Raw genomic sequence first — 7,360 nt, 5'->3', positions numbered from 1 at the left:
GCATAACAGAATGAAATACTTTCAGATCCTGTGCCTTCCTCACATTAGGTGTTTTGTTTGAGTCTATTGTTGCTATGGTGTGGCATGGCAATAGTATGTCACTCTATTGTAGTGGGGGGATGGGGTCTTCCTTTTTCCCTCTGATCCTCCGCTTTATAAAGCATGATGTCTATCTCCAGGGACTGATACTTCCTGACAACATGTCCCTTATAAGGAACTTTCTGGCTGTACTTATTCCAAAACAAATTTGTTTGTTCTTTTGGCAGTCTACAGAACTTTCTGTATTCTTTGCCAACACCATAATTCAAATGCATTTAGTCTTCTATGATTTTCCTTATTCATTGTTCAACTTTCATATACATATAAGGCTGTTTAAAATACACACATTAAACCTCAAACTGACATTTTTGCTCTTTAATATCTTAAAGAGGTTTTTACAGCAGAGTTGCATAATGCCGTACTTTATTAGGTTTCCTGACTACTACTCTCATGAGCATTGGTTGTAGAACTAAGTAAAATGAAGTTTTGGACAATTTCAATATTTTCTCCATTTTCATAATGTTATTTATTGGTCCAGTTGTGAGGATTTTCATATCCTTTGCATTGAGGTGCAATCCATACAGAAGGCTGTAGTCTTTTATCTTCATCAGTGAGTATACAAAGTCCTCTTCACTTCCAGGAAGCAAGGTTGTTTCATCTGCATATTGCAGGTTGTTATTGAGTATTCATTCAATCATGATACCATGTTTCTCTTCATAAAATCCAGTTTCTTGGACTATTTGCTCAGCATAAAGTTTGAGTAAGTATGGGGAAAGAGTACAATCTTGGCACACATTTCCTGATTTTAAACCAAGCTGTTTTGGCACACACCTTACTTAATTTTAAACTAACCTTGTTCTGATCTAACAACTTCCTTTTTGTCTATGTACAGGTTCCTCAAGAGCACAACTAAGTATTCTGGAATTTCCATTCTTTGCAACATTATGCATAATTTGTTATTATTCACATAGTGGAATGCCTTTGTATAGTAAATAAAGCACATATAGTCACCTTTCTTATATTTTCGGATTTCAGCTAAAATACATTTGACATCAACAGTGATATCCTTCATTTCATATCCTCTTCTGAATCTGACTTGAGTTTCTGCCACCTCCCTGTCCCTGTGGTGCAGCAATGGTCTTTGAAAGATCTTTAGCAAAATTTTACTGGTATGTCATGTTAATGATATTGTTAGATGATTTTCACATTCTTTTCTTTGAAATGGACTCAGAGCTCTGTTTGGAAGCACTATGGCTCTGTAGAATAAGTGCCGGACTGCTAAACACTACATTGACAGTTTAGGATCACCAGCTGCTCCATGAGAGAAAGATGAGGCTTTCTGCTTCTGCAAAGATTCATAGCCTTAGAAACCCTATTACAGGATAGCTGTGGGTTACATATATAAATCTTTATATGGTATTAATTGTTTATATCCTAAACTTACTTTTATTGGTATATTTTTCAAATGATATGTTTATTTTTAATGGTAAACTAACTGGTATGGTGCTATAGAATAAGCACTGGACTGCTAACCACAAGGTTGGTGGTTGAAACCCACTTTCCACTCCTTGGAAACCCTACACTGGGTTGCTATGAGTCAGAATCGATTTGATAGAACTTAACAAAACCAATAACAAATATCTTGAGAGACTTGCACAGTGAGATGATGTGTGACAGTGTTCTATTGTGACCAATAAGTTCATTACTAGCTTTTTTTTTTTTCTTTGCAGATTTATACATTTATTTGATCATAAACTGTTAGTTTTCATCCACATTGACTGTCTGTAGGTTTTTGAAAGTGGTGACAGGCACATAGGTCACCAGTGTATGGAGTTTGTTTAGTGACTCTTCATCCTCATTACATTTTCTGGACAACCGCACCCGGATACAGTTCAGGACATTCCTGATTCCTTTGGCCCAGACAGCTTTGTTGAGCCTGGTATCAATGAGCCTGGTATCAAAGATGGTGTTCACATCTCCTTCATGGCAAATTTCCGAATCTCCTTGAGTGCTCAAGGAACATGCTTCTTGAAGCCTACTCCATGGATGCGCTTGTGAATGTTGATGGAGTACTCTCTGGTCACCATTACAACCCTTCTTCTCACCACCCTTCTTTGCGGGCGCCATAGCGAAAGAATCAGGTTGGAAAGCACTAGCTTATTTTTTGAAAGTAGATTTTCAGGCCTTTCTTCCTAGGTTGTCTTATTCTGCAAGCTCAGCTGAAGCCTGTTCACCCTGGAAGATTCTTCTGGTATTTGCAATACTGGGAACACAGCTTCCAGCATCACAGCAACATACAAACCATTACTCTTGTACCTTTGTAGATAGGCATTGGGTGACAAATGTAATTCAAGACCTGAAGCCTCAGATATGTGTAAATTTTTTGTAAAATCAATGGGTACTAAGGTTTTGGAATTTAAAAATATATATTCAGTAAAGAATTATTCTCACAGTTTCATTATGGCACTATGGGATAATTCGCTGGACTGCAAAGTCAATTTGAATCACAGGTCGGCAGTTAAAACTCATCAGCTTCTCTTCAGAAACCCTATACAAGGTTTCTTAACAACAACAACAACAATTTGGAACAAAAAGATTATAAAACAGATTAAGTTGTTTTTTGTTGTTCTTAGTTTTGGAATAAATCATTATGCAAATTACAGTGGAAAAGATGATATAATTAAATGGTACCATCCCAACATTATAATGCCAGTCTTTTCTTCTCTAACTTTGTCCAGCAATAGTAATTCTCACCTATTTTCATGCTTAGCCAAGTCTTACAATTGAGCACATTCAGAGACCCAGGTGAATTAATGGGTTTTGTCATGAATTAATCTTTGTGTTATGAACATTTGGTACACCAACATATTGCTTAGATATCTTTGTGCATGAAATGTCAACTCATACTTGCCACACTGCTCATGTCGTAGGATAGGATTTCTGCCTGCTACGTTGGTTTCTGCATGTATTTGGATACCTATGTGAATTTCAGGGAGATTGATTCAAACCCTGACATGTGCCAGCATTTATACCTCTTGGGGTTTTAGACCCATATGCCTTGAATTCATAATTTGATTGGCTTGGGCTTAATACATGAGTTATTACAAATACAGTTTATGGGCCTCTGCCTAATATTGCTTGAGAATATTTTCAGGTACAAAATTAAAATTCTGAATATTGATACAAAACAAGACGATTTCACATTATATAGCTTACGTTTTAACTCTAGTCTGTTCCTATATGCTCTGATATAAAGACTGGTCAGTTTTTTAAAGGCAAAAGCAATTTTATACAAATTTCAATCTAAGTGATTAAATAACGTAAAATCATTAAGAACAAGGCTAACAACAGAAAATCAAACCAAATGTCATCAACTTTAATTGGATAATTAGCATAACATTTATTAAAGTAATGAAAACAGCTATAAAGCAATGATATATTCTAAATTAGAAGCAATATGCAATAATAATAATTCAGTACTGAACACATGAAGTCAGTGCATGAAAAGAGAGAGAGTTAGAAAGCAAAATTTCACAAATAGACAGTGATTCAACTTATCTGCTGGGTCCAAAGAGAAAGAAAGAAGGTGTGTGACTTCAGCAGTGATGTTGCCCACTAATTAATGTGAGCCAGTCAATGCCCTTGAATTTATCCAATTCATTTATAATCTCTTTCTCTCTCTACAGCAAAGTTTAAAAAAAGACACTGATCCACAACCCATCTGTAGTCTTATAATAAATAAGCAGTATTTTCCGTAATAGTAGTCCTAGTGTGGTGCTGGTAGTGTAGTGGTTATGAGTTGTGCTGCTAAACTCAAGGCCAACGGTTCGAAACTACCAGCTGTTTCACAGGAGAAAGACGAGGCTTTCTGCTCCCGTAAAGATTTATAGCCTCGGAAACCCTATACAGGTTCGCTATGAGTCAGAATCGATTCTACAGTACACTACCACCACCATGTGTGGCGCTGTAGGATAAGCACTAAGTATTCTGGAATTTCCATTCTTTGCAACATTATGCATAATTTGTTATTATTCACATAGTGGAATGCCTTTGTATAGTAAATAAAGCACATGTAGTCACCTTATATTTTCTGATTTCAGCTAAAATACATTTGACATCAACAGTGATATCCCTCATTTCATATCCTCTTCTGAATCTGACTTGAGTTTCTGCTACCTCCCTGTCACTTTGAACTGCCAAGTTTCAAACCCACCAGTTGCTCCTGGGGAACCGTGTACATAGTCACTGTGAGTTGGAACCGACTCAACGGAATTTAAAAACAGCATGATCTAAGATTATTTTTACAATACTGAATTAGAACATTTTACAAATAAAAACCTGATAAATTATATGTCGATAGAACCTAAAATTTATCTTAGCATATTTAAATATGTAATTGTTACTCTGCCTGATTCTTATTACATTACTACATAATCAATGTGAAAATAATAAATGATTTTATAGCTAACACATTTGTTGTTGTTGTTGTGTGCCATCGAGTCGGTTCCGACCCATAGCGACCCTGTATTGGCTAACACATACTGTATTCTTATTTGATGATCAAGTTCAATGCTAAGTAATCTATATGGATTTGTAAACTCATAGTGAAATTTTAATAGCAATTTAGCAGTCCATATTAATATGCCTGTCTACAAATTATGTAATTGAAGTTCCACAAAAAAACTGCCTCTAAGAACTTTGGGATATGCTTGAATCTAAAACTCATTGTTGTTATGTGCAAATGAGTCATTTCTTACTCCTAGTGACACTCTATATGGTTTCTAACCACAAGCTGGCAGTTCAAACCTACCAGCCACTCTTTTTACAGTCTTCCTTATTTACTATCCAAATTTCACATACATATGAGGTTATTGAAAATACCATGGCTTGGGTCAGGCATACCTTAGACCTGAAACTGAAAGTTTTGCCCTTCAACGCTTTAAAAAGGTCTGTGCAGCAGATTTGCATAATGTAATATGTCGCTTAATTTCTTGACTGCTGCTTCCATGAGTCTTGATGGTTGATCCAAGCAAAATGTGTGGCACTGTAGAATAAGCTGTATTATCTGGTAGTGTAGTGGTTACGGATCGGGCTGTGAACCGCAAGGTCAGCAGTTTGAAACTACCAGCTGTTCTGCCGGAAAAAGAGGAGGCTTTCTGCTCCCGTAAAGATTTACGGCCTCGGAAACCATGTACAGGGTCGCTATGAGTCGGAACCGACTCCAAGGCACACAACAACAACAACAACAATATATATATATAGTTTATTGTCATTGATTTTTAATACCGTTGTGTAATATATATGTATAAATTTATTGTCATTGCTGTTTAATATTGTTGTGTGTGTTTGGTCTGACTCATAGTAAACTAAGGTTGCTTTATTTTTATGTGACTATCTCTCAACTCTAAAATTAAAACACTGGTGGACTTATATCACAGTGTTGTTGTGAAGATAAATGAAATAATGTATATAAGATATTTATAACTAATAGTGTCAAAAATGTGTAAATCATGTTTATTAGTTATTATGAATACTGAGCTCTCCCCTTTTCCTTCTTCACTATCCTGTCATTATTATATGCTACATATTATAAATTAAGACAGATTCACCAGGAATTTATCTTTTAGCTGCTTTCACAAATTCTAAAGTATATCATTGCTAACTTATGTCCCAACATATATGTTTACTATTGAATCAAATCAATACAAATTCTGGCTTCTTTCCATGAGAAAATTTTACAATGCCCAACTAAACAAGATTGTAATTGCTAAAAAAAGTAAAAGATGGCAGAAATAAGATTATATAATGATTGTCATTTTGTATTGCCAAGTTGATTCCTAGTGATGGCAACCCCACGCACGCAGCGTAGAATTACTTCACAGAGTTTTCAAGGCTGTTAGTATTTTCAGAACAGATTGGTAGGTCTATCTTCAAAGATGCCTCTGGGAATTTTTGAACTGCTAACCTTTGTCTTACAGTCAAGCACTTAATCATTTGTGCCACCCAGAGACAACTGTGTGATGATTAAGTCATTTATTTTATTTATTTTTCAACTGTAGGTTTCAACTACTATGCTGGTTTTAGGAATATTCTATTTTTAAAGAACATTTAAATTTGTTATATTTATTGGGTTCCCTTAAACTTGTTATTGTAGAAATAAATGAATAATGACAGCTATGAGATTTTTTTTTTTAAATTTCCTCCAATTAAAGCTTTTAAAAATTCAAGAAACAAAAAAAACACATGTAATTTAGGTTTTGATTAGAGACTTTTGGTAGCAGCTGAACTACTTGAGAGATTTTGATTAGTAGAAATTCTGGAAGATACGACCTCACAGGGGAAATTCTTACATCAATCCATGCATTAGTGGCACTGTTGTTGTTGTGTGCCATCCAGTCATTTCCAAATCATAACAACGCTACATAGGGTTGTAAATCTCTTTGAGAGCAGAAAGGATGAATGTTCCTGAACACTTAATTGTGCTCATGAGGAATCTATGCACAGATCAAGAGGCAGTTGTTCACACAGAATAAAGGTACACTGTTTTAAAATTAGGAAAGGTGTGTGACAAGGTTGTATTCTTTCAACATACCTATTCAATTTCTGTGCTTAACAAATAATCTGGATTATGTGAAGAAAATGTGGCATCAGGATAGGAGGAAGACTCTAACCACCTGTGATATGCAGCTGAAACACCTTTCTTGCTAAAAATAAAGAGGACTTAAAGTATTTACTGATGAAGATCAAAGACCACAGCCTGTGATATGGGTTGTACCACAGTCAAGAAAATATGAATCCTCACTACTAGACCAATAAACAACATCCATGTAAATGGAGAAAAGATTGAAGTTGTCAAAGACTTCATTTTGCTTGGAACAACCATCAACACTCATGGGAGCAGCAGTCAAGAAATCAAACAACAAACCAGCCTGGAGCAGCTAGAAGAACAGAAGATACGTCTTGAAAGAAAGACCTACAGGAAAAATTCAAAACAACAGAGGTAGATGGACTGTTACTACAAGAACAAACAAATTGCTTGCCCAGGAAACATCAAGACAAGTGGTCGGGTCCCCTTAATGCAAACCCCCTTCCAAGACTAAGACTCAGTAGAAATACGTGCTCTGAATGGTGACCACACGCATCGCAGATAGGGGGAAGAGGGGTAAAAGCAGCAATTAAGCAGCAAGCTAAGCCCTACAATGTTCGGTGGGCTTCTGTGGACCCAGATGGGGACCTGGTTGGCCAGCAGTGTGGGGAGACCTGGGGACTCCTGGGCCCAGAGTCAGTGGCATGGCCACAGAGGACTAGAGTGGAGAGTGAA

General features: G+C 36.2%; 1 pseudogene; it reads right to left on the bottom strand.

Moving 5' to 3' along the window:
• Positions 1–1,797: 1,797 nt before the first annotated feature.
• On the bottom strand, positions 1,798–2,166 carry LOC102812574 (annotated as a pseudogene).
• Between the last annotated feature and the right edge of the window lie 5,194 nt (positions 2,167–7,360).

The sequence above is a fragment of the Chrysochloris asiatica genome, unplaced genomic scaffold (genome assembly GCF_000296735.1).
Source record: "Chrysochloris asiatica unplaced genomic scaffold, ChrAsi1.0 scaffold00008, whole genome shotgun sequence".
NCBI classification, from domain to species: Eukaryota; Metazoa; Chordata; class Mammalia; order Afrosoricida; family Chrysochloridae; genus Chrysochloris; species Chrysochloris asiatica.
This window is presented reverse-complemented; position numbering and strand designations above follow the sequence as displayed.